The following is a 15,856-nucleotide window of genomic DNA, read 5'->3' on the forward strand; positions in this document are numbered from 1 at the left end:
CCCCGCCTTAAGTATGAATCGTTAACTGTTTTTTGAAACCTTGAACTGTGCTCTGGCCAGTCACTGGTAGCCAGACAGTAAGTTATTATTACATTAGACAGGAAGACTCTGAAAGACCCCTAAAGTGCACAAATAATTACTTGATTAGTTGTCACTCTTGTTACGGTGATGGGGTTTTGCCTGCTTGGTCTTTTTACAGTTTTGTGCTGGAAGCTCAGAAGCTGAAGCTTCAGCCTACTGACTTGTCCAGCCTTTCACCTAAATGCCTTATTACATCAAAGAGCCAGACATACAATGGATGAACTGTTATATTGTATTCCTCTAGTCTGGCACCTCGTTCCCATCGGCTTGAGCATATAGTGGAAGAACTGATGATGAGTCCTGAAATTCTCTATGTCAACCAGATGCAGTATGGTAGGATAACATAGGCCATGTGACCAATGTGATAGAAAATCTAACACTTAGCTATAAAAACTCTGGGGTCCTATATCGGTCCTAGAAGGTGCTGACATGTTCTGTTTTCACTTGTATCATATTAAAGGCTCCTTTTTACTTACCTGTAAATAATTGTTCTCCAGTGTTGGATGTTTCATAGATTCACATGCTTGAATCATTCCCCATTGTTGAAATGGGAGTCCCACAGTACAACTAGAACAATTCTGTAATATTAAACATAGCATAGAAAGACCATAAAGCCTTCACTTTAGTGACATATCTCTATCATTTAAAGTAGTCCAAACTTCAACAAATCAGGTTGCAGCACCCTATAGAACACTCCCCTCAGAAGCTTCTGTCTCTCAGATTGTCTACCACACATCGTGTGAGGGAGTCTCCCCTGAGCTCTGCTCAGTTCAACCTGCTAGTGAATCTTCTGAGAGATTTTATATAATTGTGTACTATTACCAGTTACCATCTGTTTCAAATCTGACTACAACGTCAGAACTGACTACAGAAGGTCTTTTCAGACCATGTGGAACCTGTGGGAAGAAGAGTTTGCATTCTGTGGCCCAACACAAAGACTGCATATACTGCTTCTACCCATCTCACAAGGTAAAGGATTGTAAGATCTGCTTTACTTTTTCCTCAAAAACCCTGTGCGACAGAGAGAGGAGGTTCTCCAGTATTGGGGTGTCTTTCATAGATTCACATGCTTGACTATTCCCCGTCGTCGGAGTGGGAGTCCCACGGTAAATAAAATAACAATTATATATATATATATATATATATATATATATATATATATATATATATATATATATATATATATATATATATATATATATATATGTAACAACATAAAACCTGAAATATGTACTAGAAAAAGGCATAAACAGCCTACCCACCTTTCTACATAGGAATGCATGGTAAAGGAAAAAACATATGCAGTCTATCCTTGTCATTATGTTGGTCCAAACTGCAGCCAATCTGGCGTTAGCAACCCTCTAGAACCTTCTCCTCAGAGCTCAGCACCTCAGATTTTCTATCGCACGTCGTGTGTAAGGGAGTCTCCCTGAGCTCTGCTCAGTTTTCAACTTCTCTCAGGTTTTTTCCTGTTTCTACAGCATGTCTACAAGTAAGAAGTCTCTTTTCAGAGCCTGTTCCTCCTGTGGAAAGCTAAGACTTTTTTCTGAGGACCCACACAGTAAGTGTATTTACTGTCTTTACCCTGACCATGAGGTGGGGAGCTGTAAGTTCTGTAGAACATTCTCCACAAAGACTTTGAAGGACAGGGAAGGCCGTTTACTCCTCTGGCTACAGAGACTGAAAGATAAAGATAATGTACTTTCTGATGCTGAAAGTCTTATTTCTGGCCATTCCCAAGCAGCCTCTAAGCGTGGTAGTGTGCAGGAGTTGCCTTCTCCATTTAAAAAAAAAGAAGAGGATGTCTCTTTCCTTGGCCCCTGCGGTGTCTTCACCACTTCCTACCACTTCTGGGCCCACGAGACCTGGCTGTCAGGCTCCTGCTGCATCTTCCTCAAGTTTTCCTGTGAAGAAAACTGATTTTCCGTCGACGACGGTGCCGTCTACAGTTCCGTCGACGAGATTTGCTGTCTCTGGATCAAAATCGACGACGACGGTCACGACGACGCTTGCGTCTGGATTGTCTACAGCTCCTTCGTCGATGTCATCGTCGTCGATGAAGGTAATTCTCAGTTCAAAGACTGTGTCGTCAATCATCCCAATTTCGTCGTCGTCGACGAAGAAACCTCCGTTGTCGACAGTACGATCGTCGATGAAGGGTATGAAGATGTTGATTTCGTCGACGATGAGTGTTCCGTCGACGAGTGTTCCGTCAACGAGTGTTCCGTCGACGTCTGTCCCGTCGACGAAGAAGATAAAACAGAAGGTTCCGTCGACATCTACGTCGATGAAGGTTCCGTCGTCGGCACCACTGTTGTCGACGACGTCCCTGTCGACGATAGCCTCGTCGACGACGGTTTCGACAAAGAAGACTGCAAATACAATTACAACGTCTATGCCTCCGAAAGCTCCGTCGACGGAAGGATTGCCATCGACGACAAGGTCTCAAAATGTAGTAAAAATAATACCGTCTACATTTGCCTCGCTACCTTTGTTGCCACTGTCTTCCAGCAAATCGGACCAGGTTGCAACTTTGCCTGGTGGGGGAATGGCTCTACCACCCTCACCTTTGTTTGCTACAGACTCAGATCAGAGTCTGAAGAGGATGTGCATGAAGCTTTTACTGAGGCTCGAAGTCCATCAGATTTAGTTGTAAAGTGGCAGGACTTTAGTAATGATGAGGAGGAGCAGTATGGACAGCATGATGAAGTTCAGACTCAAATGCCAGCTGCGATGTTGCCTTTGTCAATGATTTCAAACCTCCAAAATATGTTGGATGACTATAATCGGCGTTTCCCGCCATCACCACAAGTGCCTACTGTGCCATCTGTATTGACCCAGATTACAGAGCCGTCAACTGCTCCTTCAGAACCTTCACCGCCTGCTACCATTCAGAGACACATATCAATTCAGGTACACGCAACTGTGTATCCTGATGATGACGACGAGAATCCCCCGGAGCAAGAGGATGGAGAAGTTACAGATGTGGATGGTGATGATCAGATGGCGGAGTGGGATGACTATCGGGCACAGACATTAGTACCAAAGAGAGAGTAAGGGTATTTTTTAGGTACCTACTCCTTGAACCCCTAGGTTAATGTAGCAAAAACAATGACAGGAGTAGTCCCCAAGACTTGAAATATTGATAGCTCTAGAAAAGATAAGAGATGAATAAGTGGTGGAAAAAAGAAATCATTTCTTTTTTAAGAAACCCCTCACTCACCGACCTGGTCGGTGACATGCTTCATCATCGGGGCCCACCCAAGTGACCGAGTGCCACTTAGGTGTGCTGCGACGCCTGCAACTGCAGCGGAGCTGGTTGTTTTTGTGTAGTGAGGGGTGAAAAAGTGAAATTGTTAGTGAGGTGAATTTAAAAAGGTAAACACCAGAATCTCCTTTGGAACTATTTATTCTGGAGTCCGTGTCACCTAATTAAAAACAAGTGTGATACTACTCATGGTTCTATTGGCCATATAGTATCCCGAAGTGGTTAAAAGAATATGGTCGACATGTTTCAACCTGTTATAATTGTCGGTTTTCTTCAGGACCAGGATAGAAGGGACGAGAGGTCTGCACACGCTAAGGTGCACCCTTCTCAGACCCTACAGTGTAACTCCCGTGTACTCACGGTTATCGTTCTATATACAGCATTCTGTGTATGAACCTGGAGATAGAAACATAAGCATACATAACATGATCATGATAATCTTCCATTTAGGTATATATTCATCTCTATTGTTCCAGTGCACTCTAGTAAGGCATGCAGAAATGTGCTCTAACAGCATAAGTATTATATTGCTAGTCACAACTGGTAACTCGTTATGTGTGTTCCCGGGTGAAATCACATAAACACTTTTAATTAATCTTTTTTTAAGTTACCATAAACAATGTGGTCACTCCTCTTTTGTAGACACACATTGTGTTGCAGAAGAAGACAAAATAAAGATACGGCAAAAAAACAGGTAGTCTAAAAGCAGTGCAAAATGCTGATTATGCCAAAAGGACGATGGAATTGTTTTATACCCTTCCATTGTACCCCTGAAAGGAGTAACGACTTACTTTGGTGAGATGCTAAATGTGCCTCATGGACATCGCGGGTGGCTGATCTCCGAGCGTTCTACAAGAGGACAACCATAAATCCACTAGTTAGAGTTTGAAAGAGGCCCTAATCAAATGTTGCCGACTTCAGAGAGAAACCAAATATACACAGAAGTGATGCTGTATATCTTACTTGTCGGTTGGCGTCAGCCCGCCATCAACCTATTCTTCCAGCGCGGTGTCCCGACGATAGTGGGACCCGCACTTCCGAGTATTCTATGTTCTCATTGGGCTCACGGAGCACGTGATGCTCGTGGAGCCGATCTTCTAATCTCATTGGGTCCCCATAGCACGTTGTGTCCGTACAGCCGATCTTGTAAGGGACTATGTGTAAAGGAACAAAACTAACCGAGCATCGGGCTCACGGAGCACATGATGCTCGTGAAGCTGATCTTGTAATCTCATTGGGCCCCCGTAGCACGTTATGTCCGTGCAGTCGATCTTGTAAGGGACCATGTGTAAAGAGGCAATACTCCCTGGGCATGTGGGAATCACGAACTTTTTTTTCCCTGAGGGAAAACTTTATTAGCCTCACAATAATGATTTATTTGAGCATGAGGGAATCACAAACTTTTTTTTGTTGATGAAAAAATGACAACTTTTTTAACCTCACAATAATGTTTTAAGCCGTGTACAATGATGCTAACGATTAGAGGAACTCTCTTTCTAATAATGAACTTAACTGTATGTACAGGCTATGTGGACACAAGAGAGACAGTTTCCAAAATGAAACACGGTCACCATGTAGCTAGAGAGAAATGTATGAGGCCAAATTCAGATTTTAAATATTGATTCAGACAGAGATTTTTGTTAGAGCCATCATTTGTTTCTCACAGTGGACCATGGGATATATCCAACGTTGTTCCTTTTCAAAAAGGCGACGGTTGGTATTATCGCCTATAGGTATTCGTTCGATAATTGTCCATTTCAAGTCGTTTGTGGTGTGATTGGCTGACAAGAAATGTTCTGTGAGTCTAGTTGCAATTTTTTTACATCTGATTGAACTCCTATGTTCACAAATGTGCTGTTTGGCTTTTCTGCCGGTCATTCCCACATACTGTAGTCCACATGGGCAAGTGATTAGATATACTATATTTGTACTGTTACAATTTGTATGTGTTCGTGTGTCCAGGTCTCACCATTCGTCAGCTGCAGCGTTTTTGTTGGTGTTGTTAAATGACAAACGCTCCAGTTGCCACAAGGATGGTGTCCCGTTACTTTTGGAAGACCCCAAACGCTCAGTACATTCGGCTGTACTGTCATGCTTGGTTTTCTTGGTCTGGTGTACACCAGAGTGTCCTTGATGCTGCGGGCTCTTTTAAATGAAAAAAGTGGTTTCTCCCAATGGAGATTCCCGGTGTTCAAAATTTTCGAATGTTTTTTAATAGACTTAGTTACCTTATTGGATATGCTGTTAAATGTGGTGACACATGTTAGTGGCGGTGACTTCACTGTCCTGATCCTGTCTTCAAGGACAGCTTCTCTAGGCTGGTTGCGTGCTCGTTTTTGTCCTTTAGTCAGAATATGTTTCGGGTATCCTCTTTCTGATAATTTTTTTGTCAGTTCTTTTGCTTGGCTTTTGTAGTCTTCCAACTTGCTGCAATTGCGTCTTAGGCGGAGATACTGGCCATAGGGCAGATTTTCTTTTAAACTCCGTGGGTGGAAGCTTTCGTATCTTAATGCGTTGTTCTTTGCAGTTGGTTTTTGATACGTTTTTGTGTGTAGTATTCCATTTTCTTTTATAATTTCCAAATCGAGGAACACCATTGTCTTGCTATCCACTGAATGTGTGAATTTCAAATTTTCATCGCAGGTGTTTATCCAAATGATGAATTCTCTTAGCATTTGTTCCGGTCCTTGCCAAATGGCAAGGACGTCATCGATGTATCTCTTCCAAAAAACAATATACTCTCCATAAGGATTTGACTCTGCTAGTATGAATTGTTTCTCGAAATCGAAAACATAGATCGGCTCCACGAGCATCACGTGCTCCGTGAGCCCAATGAGAACATAAGATACTCGGAAGTGCGGGTCCCACTAGCGTCGGGACACCGCGCTGGAAGAATAGGTTGATGGCTGGCTGACGCCAACCGACAAGGAAGATATACAGCATCACTTCTGTGTATATTTGGTTTCTCTCTGATGTCGGCAACATTTGATTAGGGCCTCTTTCAAACTCTAACTAGTGGATTTATGGTTGTCCTCCTCTAGAACGCTTGGAGATCAGCCACCCGCGATGTCCATGAGGCACATTTAGCATCTCACCAAAGTAAGTCGTTACTCCTTTCAGGGGTACAATGGAAGGGTATAAAACAATTCCATCGTCCTTTTGGCATGATCAGCATTTTGCACTGCTTTTAGACTACCTGTTTTTTCTCCGTATCTTTATTTTGTCTTCTTCTGCAACACAATGTGTGTCTACAAAAGAGGAGTGACTGCATTGTTTATGGTAACTTAAAAAAAGATTAATTAAAAGTGTTTCTGTGATGTCACCCGGGAACACACATAACGAGTTACCAGTTGTGACTAGCAATGTAATACTTATGCTGTTAGAGCACATTTCTGCATGCCTTACTAGAGTGCACTGGAACAATAGATATGAATATATACCTAAATGGAAGATTATCATGATCATGTTATGTATGTTAATGTTTCTATCTCCAGGTTCATACACAGAATGCTGTATATAGAATGATAACCGTGAGTACACGGGAGTTACACTGTAGGGTCTGAGAAGGGTGCACCTTAGCGTGTGCAGACCTCTCGTCCCTTCTATCCTGGTCCTGATGAAAACCGACAATTATAACAGGTTGAAACATGTCGACCATATTCTTTTAACCACTTCGGGATACTATATGGTCAATAGAACCATGAGTAGTATCACACTTGTTTTTAATTAGGTGACACAGACTCCAAAATAAATAGTTCCAAAGGAGATTCTGGTGTTTACCTTTTTAAATTCACCTCACTAACAATTTCACTTTTTCACCCCTCACTACACAAAAACAACCAGCTCCGCTGCAGTTGCAGGCGTCGCAGCACACCTAAGTGGCACTCGGTCACTTGGGTGATCCCCGATGATGAAGCATGTCACCGACCAGGTCGGTGAGTGAGGGGTTTCTTAAAAAAGAAATGATTTCTTTTTTCCACCACTTATTCATCTCTTATCTTTTCTAGAGCTATCAATATTTCAAGTCTTGGGGACTACTCCTGTCATTGTTTTTGCTATCGGGCACAGACACCATCCCCATCTCAAGTGACGCCAGGGGATTCTCCTCCGGTGGATATTGCAAGTTTCCATCAAATGATGGATAGAGCGGCTCAGCGTTTCAAGTTACCACGAGTCCAAAGGGAGGAAGATTGTTTCCTTTATGACTTCAAGAGCCAACCATTCAAACAGATTCATACTGTCCCAATTATAGATTTTATCTGGGCTGAAGGGGTGAAACTTATGAAGACGCCAAGCTCTTTGCCGGCACAATTTCCAAGGTTAGAGAAGAAATATATGGCACCGGTAGGATCTCCGGCATGCCTTACTGGCCAGCCGAAGCCTGATTCTGTTGTTACACAGGCAGCTCAGAGGGGATCCCGGAATCCTGCATCTACTATCACAGCTCCTCCGGACCGTGAGGGCCGTCGCCTTGATGCTATAGGGCGCACGTTTTCATCAATGTCTTCCACTACTGTGCGAGTGGCTAATGCTATGGCCATCTTGGGTCGATATGACCGTCAAGTTTGGGCAGATATGTCCGCCTATGTGGCATTACTTCCGGATGCTTCCAAGGCAGAAGCATTGCAGCTTCTTCAGGAAGGTGAAAGAACATCAGAAGAATTGATTGATTGTGCAGTGGATGTAGCCTGCACTGGATTCCGACAACTCTCTGGAGTGGCCGTCTTACGTAGGCAAGGTTGGTTGCGCTCGACCTCCTTCCGTCAGGAAGTTCAAGCAAACATTCTTGATATGCCCTATGATGGCGAATCACTCTTTGGAGCACACATTGACGAGGCGTTGCTATCTATAAAGAAGGACACGGACACTGCACGTGCCTTAGGTACTCTTCAATTTAAGAAGCAGCCCTTTCGGGGTGCTTGTGTCACGGCTGCTATTCCTCAGGGTCGGAAATGATGCTCAAATGGGGTCCACCTCCTGATGTCCCCGCACTCTGACTGTGTAACTTCCAGAGTGTAAAGGCAATCAGGCGAGGGAAAACAGGGAAGGGAAAGGGAACAGCAGGGATAAGGACCTGGAATGACAAGAAAGGACACGTTAGCCCACTGCACTCTAGAACCCCTTGATATATCACAAGAACTGTTGTGAATCCTCACCTGATAAGACTCAGGAAAAAACGTCCCTTCTCTCTGTTGATGTCTTTCTCAGGCTGAGGAGAATAACTACACGTTACAGCCTGTCTACACCCTGCTTGTGTTATGTGCATCACTCACCCGCCTTCATAACCCACATTCACTCACCAGTTGCCAAAGGAAGAGTAACTGAAAAGGGGGTCCTCAAGAGGCGTCTGAATAGATGAAAGTCTCTCCCAGCCGCTTCTTGCAAAGTGAACCAGCATCCGCTGTTTCAGTAAAGAAAAGGAAAAACGAAGCCCAAAGATAACCAGCAGGCTCTTCCTGCTCCCAAGGAGCGTATCGGAAAACAAACAAAACCAATAGTTCACCAACAGGAGGGTGCAATCCTGCGTCTCCTGTTTGATGTTCTCCGCCGAGAACACGTCTAAGTTTAGGTGAGCGCGGAGGGTGAAATCCCGCGTCTCCCACGTCACCTATAAGTCGCAGCACCAGCCGGTGTCTGCAGCGCAGATGAATCCGCGTCCCGTGAGTGACAGCGAGGGGGAAATCCAAGCGTCTCCTGTTCACTCACTTACCCGGTAAAACGGTAACACAAGAACGCGGAGGGGGCAATCCAAGCGTCTCACGCGTCTTGCAGAATGACCTCTAGACAGTACCAGCCGGTAACTGTCTTCGCGTAGTTTCACAGAACTTGCTCCGCAGCCACAGAGCAAAACGAACCACACCTCCCCTGCAACTCCGCGGGGACAGGGCGTCCGCAACATCAGCTCCCAATGGACAAATCACAAGCACCAGTAGCAGGCATCCATGAGAAGATATGCCTTCTGAGGTCCACCCCCTTCATGCTAGGCATTCTGGGAGATGTAGTTCATTAGTAGGTAGGCACCTTAGTCAGACCCTGACAGCTTGAGGGCGAGGCACCAATTCCAATTTTCGAGGAGGAAGCAATCAATATCGCTCCTATAACCAAGGCAACCAGCGTTTCTCCGGAAACCGACAACAGTCGTCTCGTCAGCATCCGGCCAAGACATATAGAGGAAAATCCTCTTACAGGGGATCTTCCACTAAATGACAATGACTTGCCTTTAGCTCTGCAAATTGGAGGTCGAATCTCTCTGTTTGGTTCTCAATGGTCCTCCATCACCACGGACTGTTGGGTGCTCGACATTGTGGAAAAGGGCCATGCATTGGAATTCGTCGACATCCCTCCTCCAACTCCACCTTCCGGGCCGCCTCCTCCGCACCTCAAGGAACTTTTCCATCAGGTTCGCCTTCTGATTCAGAAGGGTGCAGTAGAGGTAGTGCCAAAGTCTCAAAGAGGCAAGGGGTTTTATTCCAGTTTTTTCCTAATCGTCAAGAAGAACGGGGAATGGAGACCTATATTGGACTTGAGAGCGCTCAATCAATATCTCAAGAATCAATCCTTCCGCATGCTAACGCTTACAGAAATCTTGCGTTTGCTCTCAGTCGGAGATTTCATGGCAACTATCGACCTCCGAGACGCCTACTTCCATGTCCCAATACTCCCAGGTCATCGGAAGTTCCTACGATTCCAGGTGGGACAACAGCATTTCCAGTTCAGAGGACTGCCATTTGGCCTCCGTTCAGCCCCTCGAGTCTTTACCAGATATTGGCTCCAGTCATGGCCTTTCTTCGCCTCCAAGGTGTCCAGATATTCCCATATCTCGACCATTGCCTCCTGAAGTCGCAGTCCCGCTCACAACTGCTGCACCATACCTCCCTTTGTCAGAAGGTGTTTCGCTCCTTGGGTCTGTCTCTCAACCTGGAAAAGTCCTAATTGCACCCTGCAACTTGCAAGGATTTCCTAGGGGCCACATTAGATACCACACTGGCAAAGGCGTTTGTATCCCTGGAACGTCAACAGAGGATTCTTCGTCTAGTGTTTCTTCTACAGTCAAAACAGTATGTTTCAGTTCGACTGCTGAAGTCATTTCTAGGGATGGCATCATCGTGCATCGCTCTCATCCCACATTGCAGACTACGGACACGTCCTATTCAAGAAGAATTAGACGGACAGTGGCGTCAGGTCACCGGATCCTTCAACGATCTGATTTGTGTCACGACTCGCATGAAAGCAGCGCTCAAATGGTGGACACAGCCATTGCATCTTGCAGCAGGGATGTCGTTCCTATCAGACACCCCAGATCTTACACTCACAACGGATGCATCTCTGGAGGGATGGGGGGCGCACCTCCATGACCTGTCCATAAAAGGAAAATGGACTCTACATCAGAAAGCCTGGCACATCAACAAATTGGAGCTCATGGCTATTTTTCTAGCGCTCAAGTCGTTTCAACCCGTGCTGCAAGGAGAGTCTGTCCTTATACAAACAGACAACACAACCTGCATGCACTACATAAACAAGCAGGGCGGAACGAAATCTCCAGTACTCTCTCGCCTGGCACAGGCAATTTGGGACTGGTCATTAAATCACCACATCACGATCACTGCAGTTCATCTTCCGGGGTTGTCCAACCTCCTGGCGGATTCCCTAAGCAGATCCCGATCATCAACCCACGAGTGGGAGCTACATCAACCAACACTCGACATGATCTTTCGTCGCTGGGGTCGCCCGACACTGGATCTCTTTGCAACGCCTGAGAACCGCAAATGCCCAGCTTACGGAAGTTGGCATCCCCACAAAGGGTCACAGGGCAATGCCCTTTTGATGAACTGGTCAAATCTGTTTCCTTACGCCTTTCCTCCAATCCCTCTGGTGCCGCGGGTGCTTTGGAAGATACGGAGAGAACCCTGCCACGTCCTTCTCATTGCTCCCAGTTGGCCGCGACAGACATGGTTCTCGGAGTTGCTTCTTCTGTCCCAATGCGAGCCCATCCTTCTTCATCCTCGGATGGATCTTCTTTCCATGGACAGGGGTCTCATCTACTATCCGGACCCCTCTTCTCTGAGCTTATCAGCCTGGATCTCAAACAAGAAGCCCTATTCAGCCTGCATGTTGTGGATCTCAGACTCCGTAACTTAAGAGCCAAACCTCCTATTGGCTCACCAAGCGGCCAGGTCAGGCCAATGCTGCGTTTACAGGTCCGGACATGCCTTCAAACATACAAACAACACTGTGCACAGAGTACAACACATAAAGAAAATATGTGTGAGAGCAAGGAAAGTACGATATATAAGAGAGAGTATGGTCATAGTCGCACTCCTTGTGCTTGCGTGTGATAATGATTAGTGGCGTGGGTGGTGCTATCGGAGTGTAGCCCTCTGTGCTCAGGGCAGTTATGAACCAAAAAAATGCGGCAACTCCCTCAGGAGAGACGTCTCTTCGATGCACTCAAAATAAAATGTTCATCACTTTCATTCACTGCGGTTCAATAAAGTTTTTTTTCCACAACTTTTTCAATTGTTGATTTCTTCTTAATTTTTATTTTCATTGATTATTCGTTTTGTTATTTCAGCATAACTTTCATCTAGACATTTGTCATCATTATGCCCAATGCATTTCGGGCATTTTGCCCTTCGTCAGGGGACTTCATTTCGCTGTAAATACGTGCAAAAGGATAACGTAAGTTCAGTGAGCTGGCTGGCCATTTAAAATGCATTTACATGTTTACTTTTTCATTTTTTTAGCATTTTAACATTTTTCAACGACATTCTGGTTTTTCAAACATGCAAGGCGAAAGATTGGAAAGAGCAGTGTTTGTTGCGTACAAGATTGAAATATACACCAGGCTAACTGGTGGTAACATGATTTGCGACTTTTAACCACGTGACAAAAACTAAGTCATGCAAGGGGGTAGTGGAAGTGAGGGCTTCGAGTGGACAGTGGCTGAGTGTAATAAACTCTAAAAGTGTCTGTTGCAAGAATAAAAACGGTCTGACCTGTCTCGAGTGTCGGTAGTTTCTCCTGTGATTCCCCTGGTTGTAGTTATTGAGGTTCAAGGTGGCAATCTATGTAAACGGATAAACATAAATATAGTTTTGAGACGCCTGTGCGTCGGGACGCGTGTGAATTCCGTGGTTCATTCGTTTGCGCTGATAACAGCGGCTTACCTGATATGCCTAGTTTCAATTCTTTCCCGGTTTCGCGGTCTCAGTCAAACGTGTGGCTGAAGATTACTGTGATCAGTGGTGATTGGTGAAACCAATGTCTTATGACCGCCGAGGGTGAGAGCCTCGTTTTCATTGGTCGGGGGGACCCATGTGATCGCTATGTTGTGAATATTATTGTTGTAGTTGTAACGCTACGGCAATATGGTAAACGGGTACATAGATGGAACATAATTATCATAATGTGTCAGCTTGAAAAGTGGGACGTAATGTTACGTGGATTTCAACAGGAGCCAGTTTGGCGAGTGAAATAAAATAAATACAGAAGTGCATAACAAGTGAATGACTGCGTGAGTCGACATATACCCAGGTGTAACCCGGTTTTCGACAGGTATCAATTGGAGAGTTAAATGAATTCGAACGTGCACAAAAAGTCAATGACTATGTAGGTCAACTTATATCAAGTTGATATCCAATTTTCAACAAACATTTGAAGAAAATGACAATTAACAATAAAAATCTGGTCACATATTTCAACTTGAATCATCATTGTTCAGATCATTATATGTGAATCTATAGATAACAACTGTACTCCAACCGTTCATTGAGCCCTTTTGGGTAAACTGTGGATAAGCGATGTATCCAGTATAATTCGCGTTTCAGTAATTGCTGGGTGTTATTCCTCCCTGGGAGTGGAGTTATCATTTCCAATATGCAGAACTTGAGTTGACTTGGATTGTGATTGTTGAAATAGGTTGCAACAGTCGATTTGCCAACTTTCAGGCGTATGTTGCTTTTATGCTCTACTAAGCGAGTTTTCACCTTTCTTGCTGTTTGTCCCACATATGATAGCCCACATGGGCATTTCAACATGTAAATTAGGTTTGCACTGTCACATGTTCCATTCACTTTGAGTTTGATTCTGGTGCCTTGAGATGGATGATTTATCTCGTTCCCTTTAATGATTGAATTACAATTTCCGCAATTGTGGCATGGGAGGGTACCTTTATAATCTATATTTATGTTTATCCGTTTACATAGATTGCCACCTTGAACCTCAATAACTACAACCAGGGGAATCACAGGAGAAACTACCGACACTCGAGACAGGTCAGACCGTTTTTATTCTTGCAACAGACACTTTTAGAGTTTATTACACTTAGCCACTGTCCACTCGAAGCCCTCACTTCCACTACCCCCTTGCATGACTTAGTTTTTGTCACGTGGTTAAAAGTCGCAAATCATGTTACCACCAGTTAGCCTGGTGTATATTTCAATCTTGTACGCAACAAACACTGCTCTTTCCAATCTTTCGCCTTGCATGTTTGAAAAACCAGAATGTCGTTGAAAAATGTTAAAATGCTAAAAAAATGAAAAAGTAAACATGTAAATGCATTTTAAATGGCCAGCCAGCTCACTGAACTTACGTTATCCTTTTGCACGTATTTACAGCGAAATGAAGTCCCCTGACGAAGGGCAAAATGCCCGAAATGCATTGGGCATAATGATGACAAATGTCTAGATGAAAGTTATGCTGAAATAACAAAACGAATAATTAATGAAAATAAAAATTAAGAAGAAATCAACAATTGAAAAAGTTGTGGAAAAAAAACTTTATTGAACCGCAGTGAATGAAAGTGATGAACATTTTATTTTGAGTGCATCGAAGAGACGTCTCTCCTGAGGGAGTTGCCGCATTTTTTTAGCAAGGAAAGTACCTCACGGACGTGACACCCGAGGGGGTTCCCGGTCTATGAATGGCCGGTCTACCCACTTCTCATCATCGGTTACTTTCCTTGCAGGGAGGATGAAAAAGTGCAAAAAGATGTGCACCAAACAGAAAAGAGAGACAGAAAGGGAGTGTACAGATACACTACCTAGTAGGATAGAGACAAGTGTTCAGAAAAGATTTCACAAGTACCTACACCCAACACCAACAAAACGTAAAATATAAAATAGTGAGGTTTGGCTGGCTGAATCAATTTTATTCTGGTGCTGCCAAACTGCACTGTTTAAAATAAGGTTAGATTGATACCATTCGATGTTGTAATTGGACCAACATGTTTCATTGCCTTGTCATTGGCAATTTCATCAGGGCAAATGGTTGGGTCTCTTATTCTTAATCCTCCATTTGGAAACCTGTGCACATACATACATTAAAACGACAGAACACAGCAGTGGTAAGACGGTGAGCCAATGGAGGTCTAAGCATGTCTCACACTCAAGCCAATGGCTGTTACCTTATGCTCGCAAATACTAGGTATACCGTCGAGCATCAAGCGGACGACGTGTCAAAGGATCACGGGTCCGTCTTGGAGACTCCTCAATGTGAGTCACCTATATGGAAAAACATAATACCAATTTCATGTATCATGAAGTCCATATTTTCATTCGATATTTACAAGCTCCTGCTGGAGCATTGGCAGTATCTACAGCATACCATATGTAACCCCGCAGAAACGACTTGCATAAAACGGTTCATCAAATGCCAAGATCTTACTGATGTCATCAAATCGAAAAACAGGTAACATAAGATAGAAATGTGTACCCTGGAAATTTTTCGCGGGTCTTACACCCATAGCTGCGCGGGGATTCCGCTTACCTTCCACATTCACGCAGTGATAGAGAGAAAAACGTTCGTCGCTCTGAGGGGGAGCCCAAAGCGGGCGTGCCTACCAGTATCGGTGAGTAATGCGAGCAAGTGGGCCGGGGCGGAAAGTTACCGCACCCGGCTTCAACATACCGCAGCCGAGTCCCTCCGGCGCTTCCGACGTCTCACAATCCAAGCCTGGATTGGGACGCGGAAGTGCCCCAGGCGGGGCTCCGCCCATCACGTGACGTGGCGGCCATCTTAGTTAAGGAAAGAAGTCAAATTCAGTAGAGCCCTAACTTTATTCATGTCGAAAAGGGAACAATGGACATAGGAATTACTGTTCAATATCAAAGCGGCCCTATTTGATGGTATAACAGTTTTACTTCATATAGACTTACACCGTCACATGTCCAGTTTGTTGTTGGACGGGACCAGGTGCACTTCAAGCCAATCAAGTGTGCCAGCACAGGTAAGCATGAGCACAAAATTACCCAGTATATAGACAGTCCAGGCAGCGGAACCTGAACACTGTGAATTTGCACATCTAATCATTCCTCAAGAATGTCGACACATCCTTGCTCATGCCAGAGCTCCTTCAACTGTAAAGACTTACAAGTTGAAATGGAAACGTTTCTGCCATTGGTGTGCTGCTACCGGTGTGCATCCCTTGCGTGCAACGCCTGCTCAGCTCCTCCCTTTCTTCTTTCAATTGGCTCAGTCAGGATTGTCTCATGCTACTTTAAGAGTTTT

The 15,856-nt window shown here is 44.5% G+C and overlaps 2 protein-coding genes across 6 annotated transcripts in view; one reads left to right on the forward strand and one right to left on the reverse strand.

Annotated features, from left to right (window-relative positions):
• The window catches only part of MCF2L2 (MCF.2 cell line derived transforming sequence-like 2), a 2,082,183-nt gene that overhangs the window by 683,553 nt on the left and 1,382,774 nt on the right, over positions 1–15,856 (reverse strand). The window lies entirely within an intron of this gene.
• B3GNT5 (UDP-GlcNAc:betaGal beta-1,3-N-acetylglucosaminyltransferase 5) overlaps positions 1–15,856 on the forward strand; it is an 818,869-nt gene that overhangs the window by 477,451 nt on the left and 325,562 nt on the right. Inside the window, exon 2 of one of the 2 annotated variants that reach the window (XM_078665990.1) lies at positions 13,555–13,623. The exons of the other annotated variant lie outside the window; for it this stretch is intronic. The gene's annotated coding sequence lies outside the window, so the exon portion shown is untranslated. The remainder of the gene's footprint in view (positions 1–13,554; positions 13,624–15,856) is intronic. 2 annotated transcript variants of the gene reach the window in all.

The sequence above is a fragment of the Lissotriton helveticus genome, chromosome 11 (assembly GCF_964261635.1).
Source record: "Lissotriton helveticus chromosome 11, aLisHel1.1, whole genome shotgun sequence".
In the NCBI taxonomy this organism is placed as follows: Eukaryota; Metazoa; Chordata; class Amphibia; order Caudata; family Salamandridae; genus Lissotriton; species Lissotriton helveticus.